Genomic DNA, 16,913 nt, shown 5'->3' with positions numbered 1-16,913 from the left:
CAGTTACTGCTTATGACAGTTATGCTTAACATCATTAAAAGTGCATATTTTTCGTAAGGCATGTTGTACAAAGAATCTCTTTAAATCCTGCTGCTAAAATTGCTTTAAATTCAATGTAAATTGGCGAGAACAAAAGAATTCGCGCATTGAATTTCAATGAATTGGTGGCGACATTAATCGAATACAGTGGTAACTCGATTACGTACGCTTTGAAATGCGTCTAAGTATATGTTCTGTTCGAAAGAGAAAATTTTTTTTCGGAATAAGACTTCAATTCGTTGAGTCACGACTGGGCGCATTACCCTTGTTTATTCTCCTTCGAGATAACACTGCAACTGTCCTTGTGCCTATCGATATGCCTCTTGGTACTAGTTAGTAAACAGCAAACGATATAATTCTGAATATTAATTTCCTCACGTAATTTAGAAAATTATGCGTAGAGCCAAGAAACGAAGGAAATGGTTAGAATCACATCCCAATGGAAGTGAAAAGAATATTATTGAAAAATATGAAGATTTCATGCACATTTGGTATTTTACTATTCCATACTGTATACTCAGAACGACGGTATCCATGTTTGTAAAATAACAAGATGAAAATAAATAGGTTAACTTTACGAAGGGGGTAAATCAATTGCCAAATACAAACCAGAGACATTAGAAAATTTTGAGAATTGCTTTTGGTATAGATAATAGAAAAACTTTTATGTACAATGTTACGTACAGCATTTTATTCACGTACAGGAAATATTTCCCCCAGTGCAATTTAGTATTAAACTGTCTTATAATAATAAGAATAGGATTTTTTTAGAAGAACGGATTAATTATTTTCCCTCAATTTCTTATTGGATAAGTTTAGATATATAGATTGGTTTACGCTCAAGATCTGGAACCGAGATACCAGTGTAGTGTGACCAATGGGAAAAAAGAATTTTGAAAAGTTTTCAAATTTTATATTATGCCCAAAGGGGCTTTCTTTTCACGTATTGTGTGCTGCCTTTATTTATTAAATATCACATATTCTCCGCACCTGGAGATAATGTTTTTTTCCCCGCACAGTGTTGCCATTGCTCGCTTTTAAATCGTTGAGTTTCTTAATCAAAAACTCATAAATGCTTTACAAAATATGAAATAGATAATAAAACAAATTCCACATTTCGGATTCCCAGATGCCCATATTCGGGTGGAGACATGCGTTACTGAAAATTTGATGACTCTGAAAAGTTTCAATCTAAAAATAAGGTACCGTTCATTTATCACAATGCGAGAAACATATATGCATTTATGCAGATTCTTTATTACTTAATTTCTTTAAATGTAATACAGGGCAATAATATTTGGTAGCAACAATTTGAAAAGTGAAACGCCACAAAAAGCCAAAACGAAACTAATAGCCCATCTGGGTTAATGCTCTTTGGGCTAAAAACTGCAGCTTTCCAGTTTTTGAAAGCTTTTTAGAAGCAATTCACATTACCAAAATCGAATCGATGGGTATTTTAAAATAAAGGAAATATTCTAAGAATATTATTATATAAATAATAACATATATTTTTTATATTAATAATTACATTTATTACAAATACATATATTAATTATATTATTAATTACATTAAAAATATTAATAATAACATATATTTTTTCCATTAACTTAATTCTTTAATTAAAAGAGAAAAACTTAAAGACAAACTTATATATTTTTAACTTTGCACTTCGTTTAACACGTCAATTTTTAATCAGTTTTCAGAATGACACACTGCGGAAAATTTGGTGTTTATTTATATTATCAGCAAAACTGTTACTTACTGAAAAGTTGTATTATAAAATCTGCAAAATATCATACTATACTGGAAGGTTTTTTGAGAAGATTTACTTTTAAAAGAATAGTAATAATAATAATGATATTAAAAAATAACAAACAATAAAAAACCTTATTATCGTTTTCAATTTTTTTTACCTAATATTCAATTAAAGTAGCACTCTACACTCCTACTGGGCTTTGTTTATTTCATAAATATCCAAAACGAATAAGATCACTGCTTTTTCAAAACGAAATATGTTTTCTGTCAAGAAACAGATATTCTCTTTACAATTAGAATTTTTGCCTTAAAATAATACACCGTAACTATATTCGTTCTTTGAAGATTTATATCCATTGATTTCTAAAATCCTGGAAAATGCTACGCCTGCCTAGCAACCGTGTGGAAACAAGAATTACTGCTTAAAGTAAGATAGATACGACTCTTAGGTCATTAACCTTATTATATACAATATTATCATAAAGTAAAATCTTCCTAAATATATCAGAAAGCTGCATTATTCACTTACCAACTGAACTGAACAGCAGAGCATCGCATATTTCAAACTCTTAGTAGCGTTCGAAAGAGCTCCGATTTATATTATTTATACCCAAACAACAACAAACTGTCTAAGTGGAGATACAAATGTTTCGTGTGCTACGAGTTCTACGCAGGCGCACGTTTCGATCAGCTTAATTATTCATCTTTTTTTTTGTGTGTGTGTGTTTTTAAACTGTTCATTTGCAAATGCCCTAATGTTTGGTTGTTGTTTTTCGGCAGATTGATCTCGATTCCATTATGTCTGTAACCTTGAAAGATTTCCGTTAAAAGTTTGTAATTTAGAGTATTTTGCAGATTTCAATTTTGATAGAATAAACAATAGTGAGATAAAAGATCCATTTTTATTCAACTTTCATTTGGGTAAGAAGTGAAGAGAGAAAGACAAACTACCATTGTTAAAGAAAATAAAGAATTATCAACATAAATTCGAGGAAAAGGGAAGATGGAATGAAGCAGTATCAAGAGGTGTTAAATCTGGCATCTCCAAGTTCTATGACAGTTCATACTATATAGCAATCAGAATTAAAAATGTTAATTTTCAATAAATAGTAAATAAAAATGGTTTATATTTTAAATCTGCATTACAGTTAACTTAGAATTGATTAACCGAGGTAATTAGGTTAGGTTAGGCTATTTGAGTATGACAAACCAAAGGGGGGCTACCTGCTTAAGGGCAGAGGTGCTTTCGTGGAGAACGTCCTAGGTCAAAGACGCTCATATTCTTATTACAAGTGGGGAGTACCAAAACACAGATACACACACAACCATACAGCAACTCGTCCGCCTGCGACTGAACCCAGAGCAAACTTCCAGTATTCATCGGTCTTAACCCCTCGTCCAATAGTGGAAACTGGATAATACCATGGACGACGTTCATAGTTCATTCAACATCATAGTTAATCTAAGGGAGTTATAAACATAGGCAAAAATCTATATCATAATTAAAATAAAAATGCAGTTTATTTGTGTTTTCAAGGAGTTTAATATGTAGGAAAAATTCATCTGGTTACCAAGTCAAACAAGTATTCAAAGTAAAAAGAAAACACCATAAATTAACGGAAGAATAAACATCATTAAAAAACGAACAAACTAGGTGCATTTTTATAGGATATGAAGATCATTATATCTTTATGTTAAGATTTCTCAAAACTAGAATTTTGCTGCTTGCACGCAGGATTTCTCTGAAACCGTTGGTCAAAATTTCAAGATAATTTAACCAATTATATAAGCTTCGTATTAGTATCAAATCAAGAACTATTATTCTCTCACACGAAAATTCAAAATATCACTTTTAATTTTATGTTAAAAGATAGTCGATTGTTATTGCTTTTTCAAAAATTATAATTCGAATGTTTTTAAAGTAGGTTATTTTAGTTATAGATTGTTTCTCTGACTAAAAAAAAAAGCTGTTAAAAATAGTAATTTATTTATTCGTAACGTTGCGCGCATTAAATATTATAGTTTTGGCTTGATTATGAAGAAGGAATATTTATTTTAAAAAACGTTTAATATGTGGAACAATAAGTAAAAGAACAAGTACAGTATCAAGGATATCTAAATAAGTACAAGGGAAACCTCAGATTACGAACACCTCACATTATGAACAATTCGATTCACGAACAAATTATTCGAAGAAGAAACACCTTGGATGGCGAACAATGTCTCGAGTCACGAACATTTAAATTGGAAACAAATGATTTTGAAAGGTGTTTTTAGGTACCCCATGCTACATAGTTAACACATAGGGTCTTTCCGAAACACCATTCTTCATATATTTTGTTGCTTAACTATCATCAGCAAATGATTTATAAAACTATCAGTTCAGCCTAGGAGAAATTATGGCCAAACCGGGTTGCAGGTTCTTTGATAGTTAGGATGTTTTTTGTTATTTATGATATTGTGGCTCTAGTTTTGGGCTTGGAAGTTAACAACGAATATGTGGAGGAGTTACCAGATTACCATAAAAATGAGCTCAACAAGAAAGAACTGTAACAACTTCAGAAGCTGTATCAAAAGGCTGTTATGAAGGAAATACTTTGAGAAGAAGGTAAAGAGAGAAAAAATGATTCTAATTCTTCAACCCGCGAAATTTTTGTGGCAGTAGCAAGTTATACCATATCCATTTTCGATGACAATACCATTCCTCACTTTAGAAACATTTTAAAACGTAGACAACGGCAAAGCACGTGGGACAAATTTTGAGTGAAACGTAGTCCCAATCGCTAATTAACAAAGAACGGATGAAACAAGATGCTTCAGAAAGACAGTTATATAGAAAGGAACTCTTCATGCAAAAAATAAAATCTCTTTCCTTCCTCTTCCTCATCACTTTCCACTTATGCCTCTCGTACGAGTATAATAAAATTAAATTACGTTTACCTCAATTTTATCTGTTAAATTGTAAGGATCTTAAGTTTTACTAACGTTTATTTTATTTTAAATCTTTACTATCACTTCTTATTTTCTACTTCCGGCCAGAATTAAAAGCTTTAACTTATTTATGCAAATTTGTCTTGCGAACGCCAAGTACTTAAGTTGTGGCTTTTTGCCAAAGCAAGAGAGAGGAAGGAGTGATTAGGAGCAGGCCGCTTGCCATAGCAGTTTTACTCGGTTGCTGGTTGCCTTCAAGGCCAGAGGTTTAATCCTCTTGATAATTTTAAACGTATCGTAGTGTTAACAGTTCTCTGTACTACATACGGCCTTTCTGTTAATATACGGCCAATCTTCAAGTAGGCACTTGTTTATTAATCCAAAGTTAGTTTAGTTAGAGTTTAGTTAATATTTTTATATTCTTACGTTCAGACCACAAGTGGTTGGTCTCTGTATTCCGAAGTCCGGAAATCATTGTAAAGAGAGAAAAATAAAAGGTTTCGTATACCCTTCCTGTGTATCTTGTCTACTTCCCACATTTATTGAACATAGCTTTAGTAAGCTCCCTGTTCCGAGTCAGGTCATTTAATGTTCCCAAAGCAAGTAAGGAGGAATACTGAACCTGATAAAATATTGTGTTTATCTTTTTTGCCTCTCGCCAACACATATACATAGGTAAGAGGAAAGGTTTTCGGTTCAAGAATTCGTTAATATGTCTTCAGTGGGCAAGCAAGATCTTCACTGAAAACACTGACTTGAGCAAAGTCCCCCACAGCATGTTTTAAATATTTTTATAATGATGTCGCCTATCTGTGCGTTTGTGTCTGACGACGTTTTTGTCCACGATAATAAGGAATTGATAAGATTTTGGGTATAATTGGAGAAGCGGAAGTACACATACAATTTTAAAATTATGAAGCCCATATCATTTTTAATAAGCAAACTGAACTGGTACTTTACGTATGCCATAGCAGTTTTGCAGCGATAAACATATTATATCAGCTCAAGGAATATTGTTTTCAGATACCTAAATAGCGCAGGAATATATGTGCAGATCAAAACGATTTTAGGTTTGTTAACGAAGAAAATTAAATTACGGTATTTGTTTCAAAACATTATTTTAAATGTACTATAAACACTTAATTTTTCTTTAATCAAGAACGAATTAAACTGCAAGTTATTGAGCTGTCCAATAAAAGTAAACTTTAATTAAAAAGTCTGATGAGAACACACATGAGTTCCTTGATTTCCTTATTAAATTTTACATATTTTTATTGCATTTCACTTAAACTTACCTTTTCCAATTAGTCTAACTTAATTAACTGATTCTTCAAGGCAAGTTAGAAATGACATAAAAAATGCAAATATTGAAATTAAATATCTCGCACAACTTTTGTCGTATGGGAGTTAAACTTCTTATAATTTTATTTTTTCATAACGAGTATAAAACTTAAACAGATAAAAGTATAGAAGCCGAGAGATAGCATTAAAAGTTAGATTTGGTTACACGTCTAAAATTATTATTATTTTTTTAATTTCACATTGTCAAAACTGAATATTTTCTTTATTTAAAGCATTTCTGTAATCGGAAGTATGTAACTAAGGGTTTCGAAATAAAGGCCGCATAAGGAGAGCGGGTGTGTGTGTAGATGCGCATATATATATATATATATATATATATACGCATATATATACGATATATATATATATATATATATATATATATGCGTATAAATATATATGTAATGATATTTTTAAATCAATTGATTAAATTAAATTCTATTAATATTGCTTAATAACCTGTTGGCGATTCTTTACCTAAATTGCATCCCTGTTCCTAAATTTTGGCGAAATCCTTTCTTTAGTATAAAATATATTAACCTGTTGGCGCCCGCCAAATCGCCAAACTCATAAATCTGTCATATTACATAAAGTACTTAAGAACACTCCTGATGAGAAGATAGCGTCACCTCGTGATTTCAATTAATATCGCTGATTGGAGGAGCCTCGTGACGTACACATATGTATAAGTAGGGCTTCTGCTCAAGGTACGAGGAGAACGCTTGTGAGATGGATGCTAAAATAAACCTACCGCTTTATATTCCAAAATTTGTCTCATTCCTGTTGCCCCGGCTGCACAAAACAAATAATGTATGAGAAATTACATTTCATATATATATACCAAAAGTTGTGTATATATATATATGTACAACTTTTGGTCTTGCTGATTGTAATAAAAAATGGAGGTGCACAATTAGATATTATAGCAGTCCTATATACAAAATTTCAGCGTTCTACGGCTAATCGTTTTTGAGTTATGCCAGATACATACGTACGTACGTACAGACGTCACGAAAAATTCAATATTGAATCCACTTCAAAAGCCATTTTACAAGTCCGTTTGGAATGTCCATATCTACAGATGTCAAGTAAAAAATAGTTAAAATAGATACGGAAAAGGTCAATGTGAATATTACAGTTGAAATAATAATATCCGAAAATTTTCGCGATTCCAATACTTCCTTTACTTAGTAAAAAAGAAGTAAAAATAAAATAAAACAAACATTTGATTATGTTGATATAAATTTAGAAAAATCAGTTTTTACACATAGCTGATTATACCTAACAAAATACAATCTAAAATTCTGTATTACTGATCTTTCTACGTATTGGAACAGCAAATTAAGATTTTACTTACAAACGACCAACCGGAAATGATACTTTGCTTAATGCTCGTTGCTATATAATGGAACTGGAAGAAGGTCATGTACTTACAACATCAGATTTTTTGGTTTAGATTTTGCGATATCCATTAACTTTAGTTTATGAATGTATTATAAACTACATACAAATCAGTGTTGAAAAATTTAGATAAGAAAGCACATCACATATGGTCGAAAACTAACTTTCTCGGGTAACGTACGGTGTTCAGAAAAGAATTAAATTAATGAACCAAGGTATTAACATAAGTTAGGGTACTTTTCCATTTTGCCCGCGCAAGCGATAAAGTCGCCAAAAATGGTACAGCCAATGCCAAACGGAATATTCTCTCTGGTAACCTTTTACGCCTCATTTTCAAAACAAGTCGCAGCCATTTCTTATTAGATTGATTCTTTCTCTCAATACTGGCATACAATTACATAGAATTTTTACCAGATAGTTCAATTTTATGCCCTAAGGGTAATTAATTCGCGGTAATTAAGTAATTACATCGCTCACCCGAAGGCTAAAATATAGGAAAGGCAAAGTCAAGGGTTAAATTCATCAGTTTTAATGAGAATGCACTGCGGTTTTACATAATTTCTGAGTAAGCTATTCGTACGAATTGAAATAATTCTTGCATTTAGACTTGTATTCCAAATTAAGATTTAACTTCAAATTATTGTAGATAATTACTGAGACAATTAGATTTTTGTAGTATAGTTTACGTGAAATGAGATCACCTGGGGTCACGTGATATGAACCGGCGAATCAGTATGTTGTACCATGAAAGAATAGTAATTTCTTAAATTAATGTCTTTTTACAAATTTATTGTCTTTATTTATTGTCTTTTTACAAAATTTTAAACGATATTAAAATGTTTATGACTTCAAAATAAAAATTTCTTAAAACTAACATTTGGTAACACTTTTTTATGTGTGTACTGCGTGTTGTCGCCAAGTCTGCTTGGCGAGATTTGCGCCAGCGAAACGGAAAAGTACCAAGTTAGTTATTATATATTAAATTAAATATTTTTTGCATTGTAGGGCTCCTTACCCCTTTTCGTACTTAAATGAATATTGAGGAACCTAGTGAACTATTAAGCTACTTATCGCTGAGTTCAAATAAAAGAGGTCTTAAACTCAAGAAGGGTTCATCTTATTTCACTCAAAATAAGATGAACAGTTGGCCCCTTATTCGGGCTTACAACAAAGCCTCCACTCGGGCTTGAAATCAAAATAAGAAATGAGAACTAAATTATAACTAACTATAAGAGACTTAGCCGAAGCTAACATAATTATCTAACGTAGCTGGCCCTTAATTTAAACTAGCTGGTGAATATCGAAAGACACGTAATAATACGGCGGGGCGGGCGTAACAGTTTCAAGAGAGGTTTAGCCCGAAGGCAAACACCTCAGGATTCCTATCTCTCTTTCACGAAGTAAGTTGAACCTTCCTTAAATATTACTTCTAACTCATTTGCATTCAAACACGATTCTAAAAACTCATTATGGTAGGGGGTTGTAAGAGGAAACAAGAATTGATAGGGAAGCACTTTAAAATTAAAATATACTTTACAGCACATTTTGATATTTCAGAAGTACCCGATCTCTTAATACTTTTGAAAGTTTAAATAACAAACTCTTCTTTGGTGGAATTTCAAGTTTTCAGATGTAAAGTTTTTATTCCTCTATTTTTGTGGCATTTTGTTGTTATCATTAGTTATCTTTCTAAAATAGAGAGTATTAAATGAATTGGAACTAAACAAATGTTTAATCTTATCTGCAGTTAAAGATTATCATTTGGTGCTTTTGTACGACTGCAATAATACACCATGTTACTGTAAATTAAGAAATGCCATTCAGTGATAAAATTATTCCAGATTGCGTATCAGTAGTTCCAGAAATATGTTCTTTTAAACAAATTATCAAGATTATATATGTAAACTGATAACAATGCTTCGGTATTGCTTTAAGTTTGCGTATAAGTTTATGATTATTTATTAAATTTTCACTGAAGTATTAAAAGCCTTTTAGAAAATACACGTTTCTATAAAATTTCAACGAGAACACTACTTTAAGTTTATATAAAAATGTCTCATTTGTCATTAAATTTCCATCAAAATATTAAAAACTTTTTTGAAAATACACATTTCTACAAAATTTCAACAAGAATAATCTTGAAACTGTTATCAACATACATAAATTATGAATGAAATTAAACATAATGCTTAATCATTATTACCAGAAATTTATTGCCATAATATCGATGTGAAATTGTAAATTAAAATATTTAAAACTCTAAATTGTTATATTATTTGAATCCGAGTACATGTGAAGCGGAAAACAATTTTAACGGTTAAATTAAGCCTAAGCGGTTCAGCCACTTAATAGGTTGAATGCTAATACGAAAAGGTAATCTTTTATCTAACCGCTTTACGAGGCATAATTCTTTGTTTTATTTATCATGAGGACACACAGCAGAACCCGCTTAAAAATTTTGCTGAGGGACTTTTTGATTAAACTTCAAAAATAATTTTGCTAATTATTTTTGAAGTTTAATTCATTATTTTATTTCTAAATTTGCTTCAAATAATTCCTATTAAATTTTATTTCCAATTAAATTAAAATTATATTATTGGGTTTGCAAGAAAGTAATTTTGGTTTGAATAAATAGTTCATCATGTTCGTTTTGTTATTCTTTTGCCAATCTTACAATTTTTTTTTCTTTCTAGATTTGGCAGCTGACACTTTTAGTTTGCTATAGAAACAAATTATGCGTACTTTTGTTTTCAACTGTCAGTTTTAACACGAGGGGCAAAAATAAACAGTTTCGGCATATTTTACTTTTCTCTTTTCATAAAGGCAAGAAAGTGACTGAGAATCGCAAACAGATAGGTGAAGCTTAAGGTGCTGATTGCTTAACAGAACACATGTGCCATAACTGGTTTAAAAAAATTCCTTCTGGAGATCTTTCACTTGAAGTTCAGCAAAGTTGACAAAATAAAAGTCACAATTTAATCAAATCGTCATATAACTGTAACAGAGATTGCAGAAAGGTTAAATATATCACATACAACAAATGAAAATCACATATTATACCTCGTACTCATTAAGAAGCTCAATACTTGTATTCCACATGAATTGAAAGAAATTCACTTTGTAGAGTCAACAGGTATTTTTTGAAAACAGGAGTGCTGAAAAATGAGCAAAGTCCTCGCCGGGAAACAATACCTCTGGAATACGCGCCCAGCGTGCTGACCACTACACTACGAAGGCGGAAGAAATATCTTATAACTTAAAAAAAAAAAAAAAAAAAAAAAAAATCAATATTTGTGATGCGCATTTCAAATGTAATACAGTCGACACTTTTTTAAAACGAGTTATCACTGGTGATGAAAAATGGGTTATATACAAGAAACATTATTCGAAAAAGATCAGGGTCCAAGCATGATGGATCAGCACAAATCATATCGAAAGCTAAATTGACTACTAACAAGCATTCATATCGACTACTAACAAGCATTCAGGTATAAGATTCAGTTTTTTGGATGAATTCTTCTCATCAAATGAAATACCGGGAAAAGTTGAGCAGACATATGGTGTAAAGACAATGATAGGTGACAATGCTGGCGCCATTGCTAAAATTTTAAATACGGCAAAGAAATGCAGAAGCAAATTTGCATTTCTTCATAGACACGCACTAGTTTCGACAAGAATGCCTTCTGAAATTATGATACGGAAGGACACTGTAAAAAATGATAAACTGTATAAAATCTCGATTTCTTGAAAGCAGACTCATCAAACTAATGTGTAAAGATTGGGAAGCTACCTTGAGTCCCTCCTGCTACATACTGATTGTCTGGAGAAAAGCGTTGGTATGTTTGATTGAAAAGCGTGCATAGGCATAGCATTTTTGATGGACCAATATAACTCATTTCTGGCGATGGTTGCAAATGCTAAAGCCTGGGCATACAAAATGGCATATTTCGCGGATATCTTACGCGAAATGAAGGATATGAATTTGTAATTGCCAAGAGAAAAAGCCACAGTTTTTTTATGCAAAAACGTCTAAGCTTCTTTGTTTAAAAGGAAACTTTAAGTATTAGTTGAGAGGGCATGGAAAAGAAGATATCGATTACTTCCTTATAAAAAGTTTCTTGAATAGAAACATCAAAATTTAAGAAAAAATACGGAAAATATTCAGCAATATATCGAAGCTTTGAAAAACTTGTTTATTATTTATTAAGATATTATTACTTTGCAATAGCTCAAAAAAAGGTACCCGAAGACTTTTAAATGGCTTCTGAATGTCATCAGTGTAAACAAAGGAACACCAATCTTAAATTCGGCAGAACACGAGACACTAGACACCACATCGCATAGCGAACTAAAAATCGCGTTTCAAAACCAAACTTCTACCGAAGTTTGTCTGCAAGTACAGAATCTGATATGAGAAATCAAAAGTGTAACTGCCTTTTTCAACTACATACCTTTGTCAAGCGGGATTTACCGCCTGTATAAATATCAAAACAAAATAGAGAAGCCGCTGAAGTGCAAAACTAGGCATTCACCTCGAATTATCATCAACTGAATTTAAAATAAGAAAACTGTGTCAAAAATTGCAACCACAGTCTCATTAAACGTTTATGTGTTATGTTTTAATTTAGGCCTACTGTTGCCCTACAGTGCACTCTAGTTAGTAAAATTAAATTGAAACTGCTTTTTTATGAGGCACAATAATAATTTTGAATAGCAAATAATAAACAAATATGTGTTTTAACTGAATTGTATATGATGATTAAACTGGAAGAGCTATGCTTATTTGCATGGAATTTTTTCTATTGTAGCTTTCATCAATAATCTATTGTAACTCAAATAATGTGATTTATCGAACTTTGAAATAACTTTTCTGTATGGCGAAGTTTTCACAAGACTCTGGGTAATGATTGGTGCTTGAAAATAAACCGAGATATTATTGAAAATTTAAAGTTTTTAATATTATTTCATTGCCTGGAATTATGCTGTTCTTTAGATACGTCTTTACATCCTTTTAGTAACACTCCTCCTACATAGTATTAACTTAGAAGACATAAAGTAGATTTAAAGGGCTCCACAACCCAAAAAATTTGGAAACCGCTGATTTAGAGTATTTTATGTAATAATTTTATTGCCTTTTCCACTTAATGGACTTTGTGGCCATTAATGATCATGTTTATAATTTTTTATTTCTTGTATTATGCTTCAGATATTGTAATTGAGCCTATCAAGTTCGAAATATAAAAGTAACTCAAATAGAACCAGACACATGGACAAAAACTCTTTTAACGGGTCTTTAAAATTTTTTCATGGTGTCCGCCGAAAACATAGCGGCAAAAACATCGCGGGTGAAAACGCCGCGGAGAAAACAACTCAAGGCGAAAACGTCGTGGTACAAAATATCGTCGGAGAAAATAAAGCAAAGAGAAAATATCGCAGTTCTAAAACATCGTGGTGCAAAATATCGTCGTCGAAAATAAAGCGGTTCAAAAACTTCGCAGTTTAAAAACATCGTCGTCGAAAATATCGTGCTAAAAACAAAGAACCTACAAATGTGAAATGAAATCTAAGCATAGAAAATTAATGCAATTTTCAACAATTAATGCAATTAATGCAATGCACAACCCAGAGTCTTGTGAAAACTTCGCCATACAGAAAAGTTATTTCAAAGTTCGATAAATCACATTATTTGAAATAAAGCAAAAAGAAAATATCGCAGTTCTAAAACATCGTGGTGCAAAATATCGTCGTCGAAAAGAAAGCCGTTCAAAAACTTCGCAGTTTAAAAACATCGTCGTCGAAAATATCGTGCTAAAAACAAAGAACCTACAAATGTGAAATGAAATCTTAAGCATAGAAAATTAATGCAATTTATAGCACTTAATAGAATTATAAACTGACATAGTTAACTAACGAATGTCATTAATGAATTATTTCTTTATAAAGTTTTACTGGTAATTTTTCATGAAAAGTATAATCTAAAAAAGAATAGAAAAAGAAAGATAAGTAACTGCATGACCTTACTATAAAAGAATTACTAAGTTAATTATGGGATTATTTTCTTCACTTTTGTTAATCTGATACTCTTACAGTGAAAATTATTTTTTGTTTTATTTAAATTTATTGTTCTCTTTTTTTAAAAATTTATTAGTTAATAAAAATTTGAAAGTAAAAGTTATCCTTCTTTCCATCTTGCGCTCACAGATAATTATGCGAATATCCATTTACAATTATTAAAGATTGAAAAGCGCATATCTGCGATATTATCGTCATGCAATGATTTGTAGGCTTTTGTAGGATTTTTTTTACCACGATATTTTCAAAGACGATGCTTTTAAACTGCGAAGTTTTTGAACCGCTTTATATTTGACGACGATATTTTGCACCATGATGTTTTAGAACTCTGATGTTTTATCTTTGCTTTATTTTCTCCACCGTTGTTTTATACCGCGACGTTTTCGCCTTGCGTTGTTTTCTCCGCGACGTTTTCGTCCGCAATGTTTTCGGCTGAAAACTTTTTTTATGTCAAATATGTCGGCTTCTTCCAAGCTGACGGCATTCTAAAAGTTTTTGGATAACGCTTTTTCAAAGTTCTAGGATCGATTTTTCTCGATGCTTTCTGAAGTGTTCAGCAACACTATAAATATGACTGCTTTAAAGCCGAGGAGCAGTTAACTAGTAACCTAACTCAGAGTTAATTAGCTGATTGAATCAGTTCAGATTCGCTCGCTTCGTATTTAGCTTCTGTTTGTTGATTATTATTTTAAACTTTCTCTGTGATTTTGGTGATTTGAGATATTCTTTGCATGTAAAGGAGAATTTCACCTTACTTCTGCTTTTTTCCCCCCTTCAGATATTTATCTATTTGTAGATCTGTTGTTTATTTCAATAAAGTGTCAATTTCTTCCTGTGCCTCTGACGTAATTATTGACGAGCCTTAGCGCACGAGAATAAGTATCGTATACATATATTTTTAAAGCACAGCTAGTAAACTGAAAATAATTGTAAACTACCTAACAGTATTTTTTAAATCAGTCAGTGAAGCTTTCATACAATTACTAATAGCAATAATTGTAAACGCATCTCATCTTGTTTTCATCAAAATAATAACTTTCGCTTGCAGAAAGATGTTTGAATTTCTTGTTTGAATTGTTTGAATTCTTTGCTTAATTTTATGCAGTCGATAGTTGTTATTATGCATTCATAAAATGAGCAAAGAGCAGCAAATACGTTTTTCTTAGCACAATGCAGTTGTTTTCATACAGTTTATTGCGAACAAAAATAATTTTTCTTTAACATCGATTTTATTTGCCTGATTTTGCCCTGATGACTACTTTCTGTCAACTCAAGCGAAATCTTCCCTTAAAAGGCACTATTTTGAAACTAATCTGGAATTACATAAGGGGTAATTTTAGTAAATTTTAAGTTAAATGTAACTATGAGAATAAAACATTTTTGAAGAGTTAATTTTTAGAAAATATGCAATTATGTAACAAATTAATAGCACCAGAAGAAACTTATGTATAAAATTAAGCAGTGTTGTTTTCTTCGAGTTTTGGCGTTTCATGAATTCAATCTTAAAACTCAATAAAAACATTATGAATATTACATGCATGGCTGGTGCGGATGAGCGAACAAGAACACAAGTTCGTACTGTTTTGTGAATAAATCATGCAAACGACAGTGGTAACTTTTTAGCCGAAAGGGACAATTAGCCCAGAAGATCTATTAATTTTGCGCTGATTCACTATAAACGGAGAATCACTTTTTATATTGTTGCCACTAAATATTAGAGCTCTGTATTATATTTAAAGAAATTAAGTAATGAAGAATCTGTATAAATTTATGTATATTCCTCGCATTGTGATAAAACAACGGTACCTAGAGCCATCAAATTTTCAATAACGTAATCCTTCATCAAATATGAGCATCTGGAAGCCTTAATTTGGAATATGGAAATTGTTTTATTATCTATTTCATATTTTGTAAAGCATTTATGAGTGTTTGATTAAGAAAACGATTTCAAAGCGAGCAATGGCAACACTAAAAGAAAAAAATATCTAAAGATATGCTCTTTTAAATATTTTTTGATATTGTTGAATTGAATTTTGTGGCTTAAGTGCGAAGAACATGTTATTTAATACGTAAAGGTAACACCCAAAACATTAAAAACAGCCCTTTTGGGCGTAATATAAAATCTGAAAGCTTTCAGACATTTCTTTTTTTTTCGGGGGGGGGGCTTTTATATAAAACGCCGAACAAAAATATTAACAAATCTCCTAAGCAACATTCTTCATTCGTCTGCTTAATAGAACATCTGGTAAAAACATTTCGTCATGGAGCAGTTGCTCAATAAAATTCTCAGATTAAAGAAAAACAATTGATGAAAATTCGTCTAAGCTATATTAGGAAGGACTTACGCTCAGAAAATGGTATGTTTTAATTGCAGAATTAAGAAAGAGAATCGCCAACTCAATTCCGTTGCAATATCTGTGTGTTTTCTCTGATTTAGGATTCCCTTTACTTTAAAGTAAAGCCATTATTCTTGTTTTTGAATGCACGTTTTAAAAGTATAATATCAAATATTACATTTTGTAAGAGCTTGGGTAATTAAAGCATTCAGTGAAAGATAGATCCAATTGCAAACTTGTGGAGCAAAAGTGCGGCCTCGGAGAATTAATTAGCGATAAAATTGCCAAAGTGTTTAATAATAAGAAAATTATATACTTTATTTTTTAATTATTTAACTCAGAAACCAATATGTGGTATTTTTAAAATTTTGCTCTTCATAAAATATTTATTCCTAAATCATTTCAATCCTAAAATTCAGTTTACTAAAAGGCAACCTAAGATGGAGTAGATTTTGAATAAATTTCTATCGATTTCGAAAGTTAATGAGTCACAGATCCTTCCTCATCACAAGCAAAAAGCATTACCAAATTTAAATGGTTACAAATTGAAATTCTAATAACTTCAAAAATTTTAATGTCGTACCTTTTCGCATTTCATTACTATTTTTATAAATAGATGGCGCTATGTTCACATTTGGAAAAGTGCTTCTGTAGAAGAGAGATTTATGCCTAATCATCCTGGACAATGATACAATTATATTCAAATCTAAGCCAATCTAAAGTTGACTTTTTTTGCCAAATTTTAAATTTTACATTGATGTGTTTCTCTTTGAATTCAATTTATAAGAAAGACTTCTATCTTATTCTATCAAAACGACTCGAATAATAAAAATAATTTAATTTATTTGTAACAGTTTTTCCTTGAAGCAATTTTGACAATGCTGAGAGCTTCGTTCACTTTCTAGAATATCTCATGTGGATATCACACGACTTTCTTGCACAACCTATTAAATTATACACAATTTTTTTTTTCTGCATTTCCTTTTAAACTAATATGCTCAAATTTAATTAGCTACATTTCTCATTCAATTAATTCA

The 16,913-nt window shown here is 31.2% G+C and overlaps 1 protein-coding gene across 2 annotated transcripts in view; it reads right to left on the bottom strand.

The window, feature by feature from the left end:
• The window catches only part of LOC118182579 (uncharacterized), a 117,394-nt gene that overhangs the window by 21,056 nt on the left and 79,425 nt on the right, over positions 1-16,913 (bottom strand). The window contains exon 1 of one of the 2 annotated variants that reach the window (XM_035351955.2): positions 2,325-2,441. The exons of the other annotated variant lie outside the window; for it this stretch is intronic. The gene's annotated coding sequence lies outside the window, so the exon portion shown is untranslated. Of the gene's footprint in view, positions 1-2,324; positions 2,442-16,913 lie in introns of those variants that run through there. 2 annotated transcript variants of the gene reach the window in all.

This window comes from Stegodyphus dumicola, chromosome 6 (genome assembly GCF_044657685.1).
Source record: "Stegodyphus dumicola isolate Sdum_Otavi_A_Nest chromosome 6, ASM4465768v1".
Classification (NCBI taxonomy): Eukaryota; Metazoa; Arthropoda; class Arachnida; order Araneae; family Eresidae; genus Stegodyphus; species Stegodyphus dumicola.
The sequence above is the reverse complement of the archived record's forward strand: the minus strand, read 5'-3'. Positions and strand labels throughout refer to the sequence as shown.